This window comes from Geotrypetes seraphini, chromosome 15 (genome assembly GCF_902459505.1).
Source record: "Geotrypetes seraphini chromosome 15, aGeoSer1.1, whole genome shotgun sequence".
Lineage (NCBI taxonomy): Eukaryota > Metazoa > Chordata > Amphibia > Gymnophiona > Dermophiidae > Geotrypetes > Geotrypetes seraphini.
In genome coordinates this window covers 57,173,904-57,190,068 of record NC_047098.1, presented here as the reverse complement: position 1 = coordinate 57,190,068, position 16,165 = coordinate 57,173,904, and the positions used below count along the sequence as shown (strand labels likewise).

Genomic DNA, 16,165 nt, shown 5'->3' with positions numbered 1-16,165 from the left:
ATCTCCTATAAGAGCCATAGAAACACATGTTGCTTCTGAGCAACAATGCCAAATAAAGGGTTAAGTCTATGACTTTTGGGTCTTCGAGTCTATTATCTCTGGGCTAGTGAACCATAGCATGGTAGAGAATGGAGTTTGGTAGACCATAGCTTGAGCAGAATGAAGTGTGTGTGGGGGGGGGGGGGAGGGGAATAGTAGCTATCTTTTTAAAAAATTGCTACAGTATTTATAGAAGGATGCATAATGTTTTGCTGCACCAGTGTCTTCCCCCCCACCCTTTTTTTTTTTTTTTGCAGTTCCTTTAATTAGTTCTTTCAGGATGTCTTCCAGGGTTCAATGTGTATACATACCTCTGAGGATTCAAGAACACGTTTTGCGTTAGTGATGCTTGCGTTGGTGATTGCAATAGCACAGGGGTGTCCAACCTTTTGACTTCCCTGGGCCACATTGGTCAAAAAAAATGTTTCTGGGGCTGCGCAAACGCTGCAGCAAGACCGAGGAGGGAGTCGGCAAGACGGTAAACACCTGGGGGCAGTAGAGGAAAACACTACATTTCCCTCGACTGGGGCCACATAAAATGCTTCACGGGGCCGCATGTGGCCCTCGGGCCGTAGGTTGGACACCCCTGCGATAGCATTTTTACACATTCAGTTGGGCTTTGTTTGAGACTCTGATGTATTTAAAGCTTTGGAAGTATTTATGTAGACCCCTGATGTAGAGAATGACAGAGCCGCATTTTTCCCTGTCCCCGTGGGATCTTTTTCTTGTCCCTGCCCCATTCCTACAAACTCTGTCATCTGCACAAGCCTCAAACATTTTAAAATCATAAGTGTTCGAGGCTTGTGCGGCTAAGGCAGAGTTTACAGGAATGGGACAGCGACAACTCACAGAGATGGGAAAATTTATCCCCATGTCATGTCATTCCCTACCTCGATGTAGGCTATCAGCTGAAACAACTGCCACCTCGGATCTTTTTGAATAAAGAATACTTCAGTCCCAGTTTTTCAGGCTCTTTGTGTGTCTTTGGGGTCCGCTGTTGCGTGTACATTTAGTTCATTTCCTTTCTTGGTGGTGTCTTATATACCTGTTACACTAAAACAGGGGAAACAAATCCACAAAAATCAAACAAGCAAGAGCAAAAGTGGAAATGTCCAATCAGAATGGTGCACAGAAAGTGTCTTTCAACTTATCTGATAAATCCAAATGTCTTTATTCATCCAAAGTAACTCAATGACTCGACATGATCATGTTTCGGCCACCCGGCCTGCATCAGGTCGTGTTGGTTTGTAGCGCCACAAGATTCGGAGCAACGGTTTGATCGTTGTGTTTTAGAGCATATTTATCCAATTGATACCCTAAGACTCCTGATGCAGGCCGGGTGGCCGAAACATGATCATGTCGAGTCATTGAGTTACTTTGGATGAATGAATTATTTTGGATGCATAAAGACATTTGGATTTATCAGATGAGTTGAAAGACACTTTTTATGCACCATTCTGATTGGACATTTCCACTTTTGCTCTTGCTTATATACCTGTTAATCATTTAACTGTAATCCAAGCAACTTATCAGATGGCAGAAATCACAGCAACTCCTGTAGCCATTCCTCCACTTGCATTCTGCATACGATTAAATTGCATTGTTCCTGGAAAACATCTTTTTTTTGTTTAAATATGAATCGGGGACTTTCCCGGAGAAACTGACCTGTGAAACAAATCGGAGTCATTCTGCAGAGCTGTTTTGTTCCTCGCCTTTATGGAGATGCAGTTGGGGGTTGGGGTGGGGAGTGGCAAGCAGTGGATAAGTGCACTCTGTTCCCAAAACGTGAAATCCAGCTGTGCCATGTGTGCACATCCTGACCTTACCCAGTGAGTTTACAGTTTTAATCTTATGCAGGGCTATCGGTTGGTTCCAAGCTGATCTGGTACTGATTGTTTCATAACCAGATGTGGACTTTGCAGTTCCTACATTTCATAGGGGGATGGGTTTCTATATGTGATCAGAGTATAGTCAAAGATTGAATCTGTTTGTCTTTAAAACTAAAGAGTGGAGCCTTCTGGTTTATTTACCAGAAGCAAATCTATACTTTTATGTTGCTAAACCAGGTGTTTGACCAGTGAAGTCATTTTTGATTTACAGTCTGCTCGGTGGATTCTGGCATTTCAAGCGTCTATAAAGCTTTCTAAAACTCTTGATGTTTACCAGCTCCGTAAATGCTTAAAACCTGATTCCTAGATGTTTATACTTTAGTATTTTTGGCTATGTTGGTACACAGAAATTAAGCTTCTCTATCTCCAACCCCCTCTTCCCCTCCCCCCTCAAAAAAAATAATTAAAAAAATCTTAATTTTGAAGCATGGCATTGGTTGATAGCAAAATAAGTGCTCTTATCTGTTTAGCCTCCAAAACAAAATCTCTCTCTCTTTTTTTATAACATAAAAGGGAGCACTTTCTTCCCACCAGATGGCACCCATGGCACAAGAAGACTCCTCATTGTGTTACTATGGTATAAATTATAAAAATCTGAGACACACTGGAGGGATAGGTGTTTTTAATGTTAAAATTTTACTTTTAACCCTGTAAAGTCTGCCGAGAGAAGCTAGTTGTTTTTTGTCGTCTTTTTAAAGATTCACAAAATTTTTTCTTCAAAAGGAGAATACCACCAGAACAGCACTGCTAAAGCAAATGACCATTCTGTACAGCATATCGAGAAAGAAGTCAGGTACCGCAAAGACAGATTGAAAATGATTCACAAATAATCCCAGTTGAGCAGGGCAGCACAAGCCTGATTAAAAATCTTCCATGTACACTGATATGCTGGCAGTTAAGGATATGCTCATTTGAAATCCACCAATTTCGAAAATCAGAAAATGAGGAGGGGTCAATACCAAGTGTAAACCAATGCTAAAGACCTGCTCCTTGTCCTTATTATCATTCTTTGCACATGACATTTTAATGAAAATATTTAAATTGCACTTTTTAAGAAAAAGCATTTTGGGTTTTTGTTTTTTTTTTAATATTCTTTATTCATTTTTAAAACTTACAATAAGTGTAACAGCATATAACATCAATTTATATTTAAATATATCACTTAATATCCTATTAAAATTTAATTCAGATCCCATAACCCTTCCTCCCCATATACAATGACTCTTCAAACATAAGAAGGCATATAATAACCCTTACCTCGCCACATTATTTACACTTATAAGAAAATCAAAATAACCCCCCACCCTTCTCCCCCCCCCACCTTGGATGTGCATATTTAATGGGAAAAAATTATATTCATTCATTACAATATTTTGTTAATGGTTCCCAAATATCCTGAAATTTCCTAAAATTCCCCTGCTGCATCTTTCTTGGTGGGGAAGAGTTCAAACGATAAAGATGATGATTCTGCCTCTGGTTTGTTATCAAATGGGTATTTTGCCAGTTCTTTTTCAGGGGTCCTTTTATAAAAAATTGAATAGTATGTTGACAAAATTTATTTCCTTATGAGTAAATTGGGGTTAAAAATTCAAAACAAAAAGAAACCAGAAAAAGCTTTAAATACAACACCAAACTGGCTTCAATGAAAACTAGTCTATAAAGTATGACCCAAGTGACTATATAAAAAAGCTCAGAGATATGAAACTCTGAAGGGAAGGCTGCTAAACCTCCCTAAAAAAAGAGTTCACCTTCCAGTCATTGCAACTTCATAAGTCCTGGTCACACTTTAGACTAAGTTGTTTGAGAAAGAAGGTTAAAGTTCTTGGAATACTTCCACATGTAGGAAATTTATATCTTCTCATACTTAACAAAAACACTGCCACCACTGTGTTCACTTAACTTTCAAATGCAGCTTGAGGGATCCCAACGTGGCCCCGTTTCGATCTCCGAGTCAAGAGACCCGATGCCAGGTATTCTGAAACCCTACATCCTAAGAGATAGAATGGATCGCATTTCTTTGACCATATTTTTCAGTTTTTGTTTAGTGATCAGTGCTCTGTTGTTTAATAGTGAGGTGCTCTAATCCATTGTTTTTGTAAGATCACCGTGTCAACAGCAGGGTTAGGCTTTGATTTAATATGTGCTATGTCATCACGTTTTGACGTGCATGGAAAGTCTCCTCCCCCGGTTAAGTCTTTAAAATCGGAGCCAGCTGACAGCGTCTTCCTGGCGGTTGGAACTTTTCAGAATCACTTTTCAGAAGGAACACCTAGTTCCAGCAGCAGTATGTATGGCACTTATGCGTTTTCCTGTTAATACCTTTTGCCTAACAGTTGAATTATAACATTTGCAGTTATAGTGTGAGTAAGATGTGGCACTCACATGCAACTTGGCAACCTTTTTGATTATAGATGTGACTGAACATCACGAAGTTTAGAAACGTTCAAGCAGCGAATATCATGAAGTGTAGAAATTCACCATATTACAGCTCTAAGGTTTCAGAATACCTGGCATCGGGTCTCCTGACGCAGAGATCGAAACGGGGCCATGTTCGGGACCCCTCAAGCTGCATTTGAACACAGTGGTAGCAGTGTTTTTGTTAAGTATGAGAAGATACAAATTTCCTACATGTGGAAGTATTCCAAGAACTTTAACCTTCTTTCTCAAACAACTTAGTCTAAAGTGTGACCAGGACTTATGAAGTTGCAATGACTGGAAGGTGAACTCTTATAGGGAGGTTTAGCAGCCTTCCCTTCAGAGTTTCATATCTCTGAGCTTTTTTATATAGTCACTTGGGTCATACTTTATAGACTAGTTTTCATTGAAGCCAGTTTGGTGTTGGACAAAATTTATTTGGCAGGGTAAAATTGTAAGAATTGCTTTAGTATCTTTACAAAGATCAATTGTGGAGGGTGGGGTAAATTTTCCTAATTTTTATAGGTACCATCAATCCTATATTATGCGTTGAGGTATGTATTGGATCCTCCCAGAACTCATGGAACATCTCCCAGATTGGTTAAGATTGGAATGGCAACTCATGTCACCATTGAGATTGAGTCATGTGTTAATATCAAGATGCCCAGGTTATACAAGGACAATAGAATACTAGTTGATACATGGAAAACATTTAAATGTGTGAATAATTTTAACCCCTATTCCAATTAATAAATCAACTTATCAAACCATATGGCTGAACTCCAAGATTCAAATTGGCGGATTTAAAGTCATCTGGAAATATTGGATGAAGGCAGGTATACATACTCTGGATGATGCTATTTCTGATGGTAAGCTGCTTGAATTTTCACAATTGCAACACAAATTTGGCCTTAATAAATTACAAAGTTATAGATGGTTGCAGTTGAAGCAGGCCATCCAGGCAGGGTTCCCTGAATGGAAAAAATTGTAATAGTCAGTATAGTTTGCCATTCTTATGTTTTCAGGTGGACTTCCTGGTACACCAGGTCGCCCAGTGGTATAAATTAATATCTGGATTTTTAAATAAGAAACCGAAAACAGGTCTAAGACATTTGGAGCATTGAGATTAAGCATCAAATTACTGCATCTCAATGGCCACGAATTTGGACTTGGAGGATGAGATATACAGTGTCTGCGTCCGAGACAAACTTGTTTTTTTCTTTTGCATAGAGCTTTTTGGACCCCAGTTCGTTTACAGAAGTTAGATAGTTCTAAATCTAATAGATGCTGTGTTATTTGGCACATCAATGAGAGCCAAGAGCCAATTATCTTCAAACAATAACAAGCTATTACTCATCATGACAGGGGTTGCCATACAACAGATCATGAGAAATTGGAAAAATTGGGATAGATTGAATTATAGCTTTTGGTGGAGCTCCCTATGTCGTATTTAAAATGGAAAGAAAAAGCATTTTGATAAATTTAAAAGTTCACGACTGGCTGGTGCCAGATGATGTTTGTGGTTGAAATCCTGTAGTGTGCTTTGAGTGCACACATACTGTGGATATCCCCAGGTGAACTCCTTAATCCTTTAGAGGAAGTTCCCGCGAACCGATTAACCCACCCGTTCTGAATTATATTTAAGTTTAGTGATTAATTTAACACATTAGCTTTCAGAGGGCTAGTCTGTGCATAGAAAAAGCTTTAGAGGACAAGGAGCAGGTCTTTAGGATTGGTGTTCATTTGAAATTATATTTCACGTCTCTTCATATTTATAACATGAAATGAAATCTGATTTTTGGTTTTTGGTTTTTTTTTGGGGGGGGGGGAGGCGGGCGAGGTTCCTGTGTTGTCAGTAGTGTGCCTTATGTATGAATAATATGCACCATTGATGACACTGTCTTCAAACTAAAAATTTTTTAAAAACGCAAATAAAATGAGAAGTCCTGTAATTGCGATAGGAAACTAAACTGGACTAAACCTTTTGGCTTGTGCACTCCTATTGGCTATACAGTCAAAGTATAAATATAGGAGGCGGTTGTTTTCCCTTAATACATAATGGCAACTGCAAAATAAAAAAAAAGCACACTGTGTGCAGAGAAAATGTTAATTATCATTTATATTCAATTTTTTTTCCAAAGAGGTTAAGGCAGATGACTTTAAAATATGCAATGTCACCTCAGTAACAACTATAGAAAAATAGGCAAATATAGTGCAAAATATAGACAGCAGATATAAAGGGAAATTGCAAAATATAAGACAGCAGATATAAATTCTCAAAACTGACACATTTTGATCACTAAATTTAAAAATAAAATCATCTTTCCTACCTTTGTCTGGTGATTTCATAAGTCTTCCTTCTAACTGTGCATCCAATTTCTTTCTTTCTACCTCCTGCATGCTTCCTCTTCTCCAGACCTCATTCCAATCCCCAACCAACATCTCTGTCCCTCCATGAGTCCAACTTTTTCTTCCTCTCCCTGCCTGCCCTCTCCCCTGAAGCCACTGTCGCCAATTTCTCCCTGCTTCCCCGCCCCACCAGACACTCTCCATTTCCCCTTTGCCGCCGCTGATGCAGCAACAGGGACAGGCCAGGCACCAGCAGCAATTGCACAAGTGACCGGCCCACATGCCTGGCCCGTCCCTGTTGCTGTGAGGGAGGGGGGGGGAGAGGAGGGAATGTATCAGGTGGCAAGGTCAGTTTTGGGGGCAGAGAGGCAGGGAGAATTCTGACGCAGCTATGGTTTCAGTGTGTGGGAGAGGCTGGGAGATATCTCGGGCGGTGGCAAGCTTGCGTACCCCCTAGGGGTACTGGAGGTTGAGAAACACTGCTCTAACAAACCTGGGGTGGAGTCATGATCCAAGGTTTGAGCCTTCCTCCTTCACATGGCATGACAACTGAACCACTGTTCAAGTCTGTGAAAACTTTTAGTTTAAATAATGAGGGACTGATCACTTTCCATGCAAAAAGTACATATACAAAAATTAAAAAGCAGTAAAATAGTGTGGGTGGCACCTAACAGCAAATAGCCAGGAGAGATATTCGGGCCGATGACTGACCAGTCTAGTTGGTGATACTGCCTTAAAAAGTCATTTTGATTGGGTTTTTAAAAATAGTATCTTTATTGAAATAACCAGTACACAACATGTCCCAAAGACAGGGCAGAGAAAAACAAATTCTGTTAGCAACAAGTGTGATCCCACAAGTGAAAATATACAGAGAAAATGAACCAACACTATAAGACCCCGTAGAGTGATAAGAGCATACCAGTTACCTTTTTTTATGTAAAGACAAATCACGCCATCCAACACCCACCCCTATATCTCTTACCAAAAAAGAAGAAAAAAACAACCCCTTCAAACCATTTGGCCTTTATCTGCCATCATGTTTCTATGTTTACAGAAAGGCTGGTAGATGCATAGAACAGTCTTCCAGAAGAGGTGGTGGAGATGGAGATGTCTGAATTCAAAAGGGCCTGGAGTAGGCACGTGGGATCTCTCCAAGAGAGAAAGATTTAACGGTGACTGCGGATGGGCAGACTAGATGATGATAATAATAATTTTATTTCTTATATACCGCCAAAGCCATAGTAGTTCGAGGCGGTTTACAACGAAGAAGGGCTGGACAATCAGCGAAAATGGTACAATGTTACAATCAGATAAAATTAGGTGGTAGAGAAAAAAATGGTACAACAGAGAGATGAGCCATTTGGCCTTTATCTGTCATGTTTCTTTGTTTCTAACTCAACACACATCCGCTATGCATTCCACCCCCCCATCCAGCTCATTTTAGCTACTGCTGGGGGATCAGCGTTTATTGTTGATTAAAAATATGCCACTGCCTGATCGCAAATTTATTGCCCTATTTTGGTTGTATAATCTTTTCTTCTTTCAAAGTTGGGTTTTAGTGTTTTCTGTTTTGTCATGGTTGGGTGTCAAGAGGTTGCACTGTTTGTCATCCTGAGTGTTATTTTTGGTTGCTGGAATAGTTTCCGAAGGTGTGGCAGATTTTCTACATACTTTTCCTGGCTCCATGCCTGCACACTGAGTTCTAGTGACTCTTATGCAATGATCCGGTGAGTCAGCCAGTCATTGAGAACCGCTTTTTTCTGAACAGGTGCCTAACCAGGAAGTTGGTTCAGTTGTCATCCTGTGGTTGGGAAGCATTTGGTTTGTTGTTGTTGTTGTTTAACCTGGAAAAACTAATTGGCTTAAGCATGGGGCTTTTTTTGTTGTTGTGTTTAAATAGTACATTTTTATAATTGTCAGTGTCCAACCTGGATAATTTGAAAAAGCTTAAATGTGATAAGAGTGATGTCCTTTGATCAAGCTAATAGTTTAAATAAGATAAAAATTGACATGACATAAGTAATATTGAATACTGACAAATATATTGTAAAATGGAAGACAAATGAAAAACAATATATACAGCGAGGATTAATGAAAATGAATGAATATGAATCCTAAAGCATCATCCAGGTTAACTCCTGGGGCAATAAAGTGTTAAATGAGCTGCAGTGTAAATCGAACTCACAACCACAGGGTGCTGAGACAGCTGCTCTCATCATGCCTTCATATTTATTCCAGGGTTTTCTTCGCCTAAAGTTAGTTGTGTAGCTTCCATGTTAGTCCATTTTAAAGGTTAAAAAAAAGCAAACCAAAACAAAGAACGAGCCCAAGTTTTTTTTGTTCTTGTTTGGTTTTGGTTTTGTTTTGTTTTTTTAAGTATCGCACTAATTTCTTTTTGTTTTATTCCTATTTATTAGTGTCAGCAGAGAGAAGAGGCAGGAGTAACAAAGAATTCCATTGCTCTTCCTGTGCCCAGCTGGAGGTGTGCCCATAAGACCTAAAGTTAGGTGTCAATACTGGCACAGATTCACGCAATGTTAAGCATGATTCTGTAGAACTTAGATATCCATTATAGGATCATGACTGGTTTTTATTTATTTATTTAATTCGTTTTCTATCCTGTCCTCCCCAAAGAGCTTGGAACGGGTTACAGGTAGTGTTACCTAAGCGTGCTTAGACAGTGCTAAGCATTCTAACATGTAGACGCACCATACTTCTATCGTATCAAGCAGCCTTATGGGGCAAAGACCTGGAAAAACTAATTACACACACAAACAACTATGGTGAATTTAGGAAACACCTAAAAACATACCTGTTTTTGAAATACCTAGGTAACGAATCTGGACAATAGACCCCATCACAATCCCACCCCCAAATCTGATCTTGTACACTGTTGACCACTAATCTCTAACTATGAATGTTCCATTCAATTTGTAGAATCCTTCTAATTCATTGTAAACCGCATAGAACTTCACGGTCCTGCGGTATATAAACTGTTTGTTATTATTATTATTATATTTGTCAGGGTTTTCTTTGCCTAAAGTTAGTACTTATATTAGAATCCTAATTCACAAAGAGGCACCTAACTCCAAAATACACCCATGATAATAAGCATAAGAATAACCATACTGGATCAGACCAGTGGTCTATCTAGCCCAGTATCCTGTTTTCCACCGTGGCCAATCCAGGTTACAAGTACCTGGCAAAAACCCAAATACAGTGGTGCCTCACACAACGAACTTAATTGGTTCCAGGAGCAAGTTTGTTATGTGAAACGTTCGTTATGTGAAACGCGTTTTCCCATAGGAATACATGTAAAAAAAAATAATTCGTTCTGCAGCATAAAATATGCTAAGATGACATAAAAAAGATAAATTTTTTGTTATTATTTTTATTTAGATACATCTAAAAACATACATCTCCCTGTCCTTTTACTTCCACTATCTTCCTATCCCATCTCTATTCCCTTTTGTCCCTCTCCCCATGATCAATCATCTCACCACCTCTCTCTGCCCTCACCCTCAGGGTTCAAGATTGCTTCCACTCTTTTTCCTGTTGTTCTCTCTGCCTGTCACCCTATGATTTAGCATCCCTTCTGCCCTTGTCCAATATTTCCCCTTCTCTCCCTCCCTCTCATCCCCTGCTCCAACATGTGCTTTCAGGGGCCTTCTCCCCCCTTAAGCGTCTTTTCTTCTCCACTCCACCTTTCCTCCCTCCCTGCCTCCACCTTTGTGGCGCTTTTGCACCCGACCGACAACAGAACAGGCCCGGTCGGACAAATCTCCCTGTCCTGTAGCCGCGAATCTAAATTACCTTCTTACAGCAGCTGGATTATTGAAGCTGCTGTAAGAGGTAATTTAGATTCGCGGCTACAGGGCAGGGAGGTTTGTCGGCCGGGCCTGTTGTCGGTCGATCGGGGGACCTGACCAGCTGTGCACATTCTTCGAGGCGGACCGCCCCCTCCCCCCTCTTTCGTTCGCCATTGCCTTCTTCCTACTCGTAGACACTTCTCAATTCTTATAAAGCAAAAAAGTATTTGGCTATTAGTACTTAGCTTTTATCCGGGGCCCAGGGCAACTGATGATTAAACGCTCAACGGAGCGTCTCCGTTTCGCTCTAACTGTAGGTTCCTCGAGAGATGAAGTCTTCCTGATGTCAGCGCTGACGTCGGAGGAAGGGAGGGCTTTGCTTAAGCCCTCCCTCCGACGTCAGCGCTGACATCGGGAAGATTTCCGTTCGGCTGTGTGCTGCGACAGGGAAGGTAAGGAGAAGGAACCCCGGAAGGATGCAGCTCGGGCGACTTCGTTGTGTGAAACAAAGTCCGTTGTACGAATCACGACATAAAGTTCGTTGTGCGCAGCGTTCGCTGTGCGAGGCGTCCGTTATGCGAGGCACCACTGTAGTGGTAACATTCCATGCTCTCACAGCAATCATTGGCTTCCCCAGTGTCTGTGTCAATAGCAGACTATGGGCTTTTCTTCCAGGAACTTGTCCAAACCTTTTTTTTTTTTTTCAAAAACAAGCTATATTAACCACTCTTACTACATCTTCTTGCAACACATTTCAGAGCTTAACTATTTTCTGAGTGAAAAAATATTTCCTCCTATAGGTTCTAAAAGTATTTCCCTATAACTTTGAGTGTCCCCTAGTCTTTGTAAATTTTGAAGGAGTGAAAAATGGATTCACTTGTATCTATTCTATACCACTCAAGATTTTGTAGACTTCGATCATACCCTCCCCTTAGCCATCTCTTTTCCAAGCTTAAGAGCCCTAATCTCTTTAGTCTTTCCTCATATGAGAGGAGTTCATCCCCTTTTATCATCTTGATCACTCTTTGAACCTTTTCTGATGTCACTATGCTCTTTAAGTGTTGTATGATCAAAGAATATGATCTTTACTTTAATTGGAGTTCTTTTCTAAACTTTGATTTTTATCTATTTTGTAAGCCACATTGACCTGTTCCTTATGTGGGGTATCAAGATCTCTTGAGATACATTGACCAGAACTGAACACAAAACTCAAGGTAAGGTTGCATCATGGAGGGATATAGAGGCATTATAATACTCTTACTCTCATTTACCATCCCTCCTCTTCATAATCTCTAATTTCTTATTATGTCCTTCCCTCATTTATTGAATTTATCTGTAAACCGTGCCGAGCTCTATCTTTATGGAGAAGATGCGGTATACAAACTTAAGGTTTAGTTTAGTTTAGTTTAGTTTTCTAATACTTCCCAGCATCTTGTTTGCTTTTTTTGGCCACTGCTGCACATGGGGGGGGAGGAAGGTTTCAGCATATTGCCTATTATGACCCTAGCATTTGGTAACTGATTTGGATTATTCTTCCCAATGTGCACACTTTTGTCCATACTCAATTTCATCTACCATTTGGATGCCCAGTCTTCCAATTTCCTAAGGTCTGCCTGCAATATTTCAGTCTGCATGCATTTAACAACTTTGAACAGTTTAGTGCCATCTGCAAATTTTAAATTACCTCGCTTGTCATTCTGATTTCCAGATCATTTATAAATAAGTTAAATAGCACTGGTCCCAGTAGAGATCCCTGCGGCACTACACTATTTACTCTCCTCTATTGAGAAAAATGGCCATTTAACCCTACTCCCCGTCTTCTGTCCAATAACCAATTCCTAATTTAGAACAAAACATTGCCTTCTATCCCATGACTTTTTTTTTTTCCCCAAAAAAATGTTATTAGTTTTCAAAGGTAAGATATAATATATATAACAGTGATATACTACAAAAAGCACTGTGTATATAAGAAAATAGAAAATACAACGCATACACATGGGCATTTTTGGATCATATGCATTATAAGTCAATAGGATAAGATGTAACATCCATTATCCCAGGACAAGCAGGCAGCATATTCTTAACTGATGGGTGACGGCACCGACGGAGCCCCGGTACGGACAATTTTAGAGTGATTGCACTGTAAGAACTTAGAAAGTTCTAGTTAGGCCGCACTGCACATGCGCGAGTGCCTTCCCGCCCGACGGAGGCACACGGTCCTCAGTTTCATAGTTTCTGCGGAGCTAAGACGCGTTTTTTTTCAACGGCCGTTGAAAACTTTTCTCTTGCCTTCCCGCTCGCGTATTTTTTGCTTGTTGGAAGCTTATCTTCCTTTTTTTTTCTTTGTTTCTTTAAAAAAAAAATAAAAAAATTTAGTTCTCTATATTTCTTTTTTCAAGTTCGCCCCGGCGGGGCCTGTTGTCACCATAGAAGCCTCCACTTTCGATTTGGCAGAGGCAGTGTTTACCTTCATGCCCCCTCAGCCAGGATTCAAAAAGTGCCAACGGTGTGCGTGCCCCATATCGTTGACCAACCCGCACAATTGGTATCTGCAGTGCTTGGGTCTGGATCATAGGGCTTCCACCTGCACCCGTTGTGCTACTCTTAAGAAGTGCACCTTAAAAAAAACAGGCAGCTTCAACAGAAACTTTTGTTTGGTGCCGCGATGGCTGATCCCTCGGCATCGACAGACGCCGGCGGCTTCTCAACTGGCACCCACTTCATTGACGCCGTGCAACACCGCTCCGGTGTCGCACCCCTCAGGTAAGCCGACTAAGAAGCCTTCCTCCTTGGAGTGTCCTCCGGTCGCTGTGGCAGAGAGTCCAGTCCTGCCGACCTCGAGGCGCCCCCATAAACGCTCCGCCACTATTGAGGTAAGTGCATCCTCTTCGGCCTCCTCATCCTCTGGGCGTCGAGCGGCACCACAGGTACCGCAGAAAAAGATATCGATACCAGTGCCTTCCTTGGATGACCGTATTGCGGCTGTCCTTCAAGCCCAACTTAAGGAGCAATTGCAGCAGCTCCTTCCTGCTCTGTTGGCACCGAAATTCATAATGTGTGTTCTGCACTTGAGGGTGTCCATATGTCAGCAGTTGGATATGGCTTGTTTAGTCACAGTCAAAATGAAATGTTTGTTGTATATTAAATGGCTCTTTCCTATCCTGGTTCCATGTAAAGGCATTTTCAATATTCGTCTCATTTATAATTTGCTACCAGTCATGTTTTGACAAAAGCTTTACATAATCTTGATTCTTCCTTCTGTCTTCTCAGGCTAGAAAGCTGTGTGATAAGCACTTTGTCCTTAATCATATCTCTAAGGATGCCATTTAAGAACATAAGAATTGGCACTGCCGAGTCAGACCAGTGGTCCATCATGCCCAGCAGTCCGCTCACGCGGCGGCCCTCTGGTCTAAGATCAGCACCCTAACTGAGACTAGCCCTACCAGCGCACGTTCTTGTTCAACAGAAACTTGTCTAACTTTGTCTTGAATCCTTGGAGGGTGTTTTCCCCTATAACAGCCTCTGGAAGAGCGTTCCAGCTTTCTACCACTCTCTGAGTGAAGAACTTCCTTACGTTTGTACGGAATCTATCCCCTTTCAACTTTAGAGAGTGTCCTCTTGTTCTCCCTACCTTGGAGAGGGTGAACAACCTGTCCTTATCTACTAAGTCTATCCCCTTCAGTACCTTGAATGTTTCGATCATGTCCGCTCTCAATCTCCTCTGTTCGAGAGAGAAGAGGCCCAGTTTCACTAATCTTTCGCTGTACGGCAGCTCCTCCAGCCCCTTAAACCATCTTAGTCACTCTTCTCTGGACTCTTTCGAGTAGTACCGTGTCCTTCTTCATGTACGGCGACCAGTGCTGGACGCAGTACTCCAGGTGAGGGCATACCATGGCCCGGTACAGCGGCATGATAACCTTCTCTGATCTGTTCATGATCCCCTTCTTTATCATTCCTAGCATTCTGTTTGCCCTTTTTGCTGCCGCCGCACATTGTGTGGACGGCTTCATCGACTTGTCGATCAGAACTCCCAAGTCTCTTTCCTGGGAGGTCTCTCCAAGTACCACCCCGGACATCCTGTATTTGTGCATGAGATTTTTGTTACCGACATGCATCACTTTACACTTATCCACGTTGAACCTCATCTGCCATGTCGATGCCCATTCCTCGAGCTTGATTATGACACGTTGCAGATCTTCGCAATCCCCCTGCGTCTTTACTACTCTGAATAACTTTGTATCATCCGCAAATTTAATCACCTCGCTCGTCGTACCTATGTCCAAATTATTTATAAAAATGTTAAAGAGCACGGGTCCGAGAACTGAGCCCTGCGGCACCCCACTGGTGACGCTCTTCCAGTCCGAGTATTGTCCATTTACCCCCACTCTCTGTTTCCTATGCTCCAGCCAGTTTTTAATCCATGTGAGTATTTCACCCTCAATTCCATGGCTTGCAATTTTCTGAAGTAGTCATTCATACGGAACCTTGTCGAATGCCTTCTGAAAATCCAGATATACAATGTCGACTGGATCACCCTTGTCTATCTGTCTGTTTACTCTCTCAAAGAAGTGCAGCAAGTTCGTCAAACACGATCTGCCTTTGCTAAAACCGTGCTGACTGGTCCTCATCAGCCCGTGTCCGTCAAGGTGATTAATGATGCTGTCCTTTATCAGCGACTCCTGCTCAGTATGGTGCCCTGAGCACTGGAGGAGGAAAGGGGTAATCCCATCCAAGAATGCAGGAGCTGAGTTTGGGGACGATCGGGCCATTCTCCTGTGAAGATATGTCAGATTGAAAGGGGAACTGGCCTCTATCCTAGTGCCAAATTTTTGATCAGCAGCAGCTTAAGCACTGGGTTCATGAGAACCTGCATCCTTAGCAGGTGATCCTCCAAACTCACACCAACAGTGACAGCTGTGAAAATACGTAGCCTCCAGCCAGCTCTGTAAGGGTGTTTCCTCTGCTATGACCTGCCTCCACAGAATGTTGCGTCAGAGGAGGCCTAATGGAAAAAAGGATTATACAAAGTACAGATAAGAGTTAAAACAAGGTTACAAGGTGGCCGAGTCAGAGGGGTGGGGCCCAGGCAAAGGGATGGTTAGGAAGTGAGGCGTGACCTAGTGGTAGAGCTGCTGCCTTAGCACCCTGAGGTTGTGGGATCAAATCCTAGAACTGATCCTTGTGACCCTGGGCAGTCACCTACACCCTCCATTGCCCTAGGTACAAAATAAGCCGCTTTTATAGAGCAACCAAGTGCCATTCTATAACATATTTCTTCATTATTAGTTGCTTCCTTGTTTGTTTTATTTATTTTTAAAATTTCTGTACCGTTTTTATCCAAAACGGTTTACAAGGAGTTACATACAAAAAACTTCTAGTCTTATCGCCTTAAAGTTCAAAATCTTCATTTTCTGTGTTCATGATCTTCGTCTTATTTATGCTAATCCTATTTTATGACTTTCAGCTTTGACTTTCCCCAGTAGATACAACATATCTTTACTGCTGGCAGTGAGTGTTGTCTCATCTGATTAATATAGGTTGTTTCGACCACCAACTTTGAAATCTACATACTTTTTCCTAATTTGCTTTTCTAAAAATAGCTTCACCATAAAGGTTAAACAGGTAAGGTGACAATATGTATCCTTGTTTGACACCACATTCTAT

The 16,165-nt window shown here is 41.3% G+C and overlaps 1 protein-coding gene across 2 annotated transcripts in view; it reads left to right on the top strand.

The window, feature by feature from the left end:
- CASTOR2 (cytosolic arginine sensor for mTORC1 subunit 2) overlaps positions 1 to 16,165 on the top strand; it is a 138,640-nt gene that overhangs the window by 39,616 nt on the left and 82,859 nt on the right. The gene's annotated exons all lie outside the window — the stretch shown is intronic.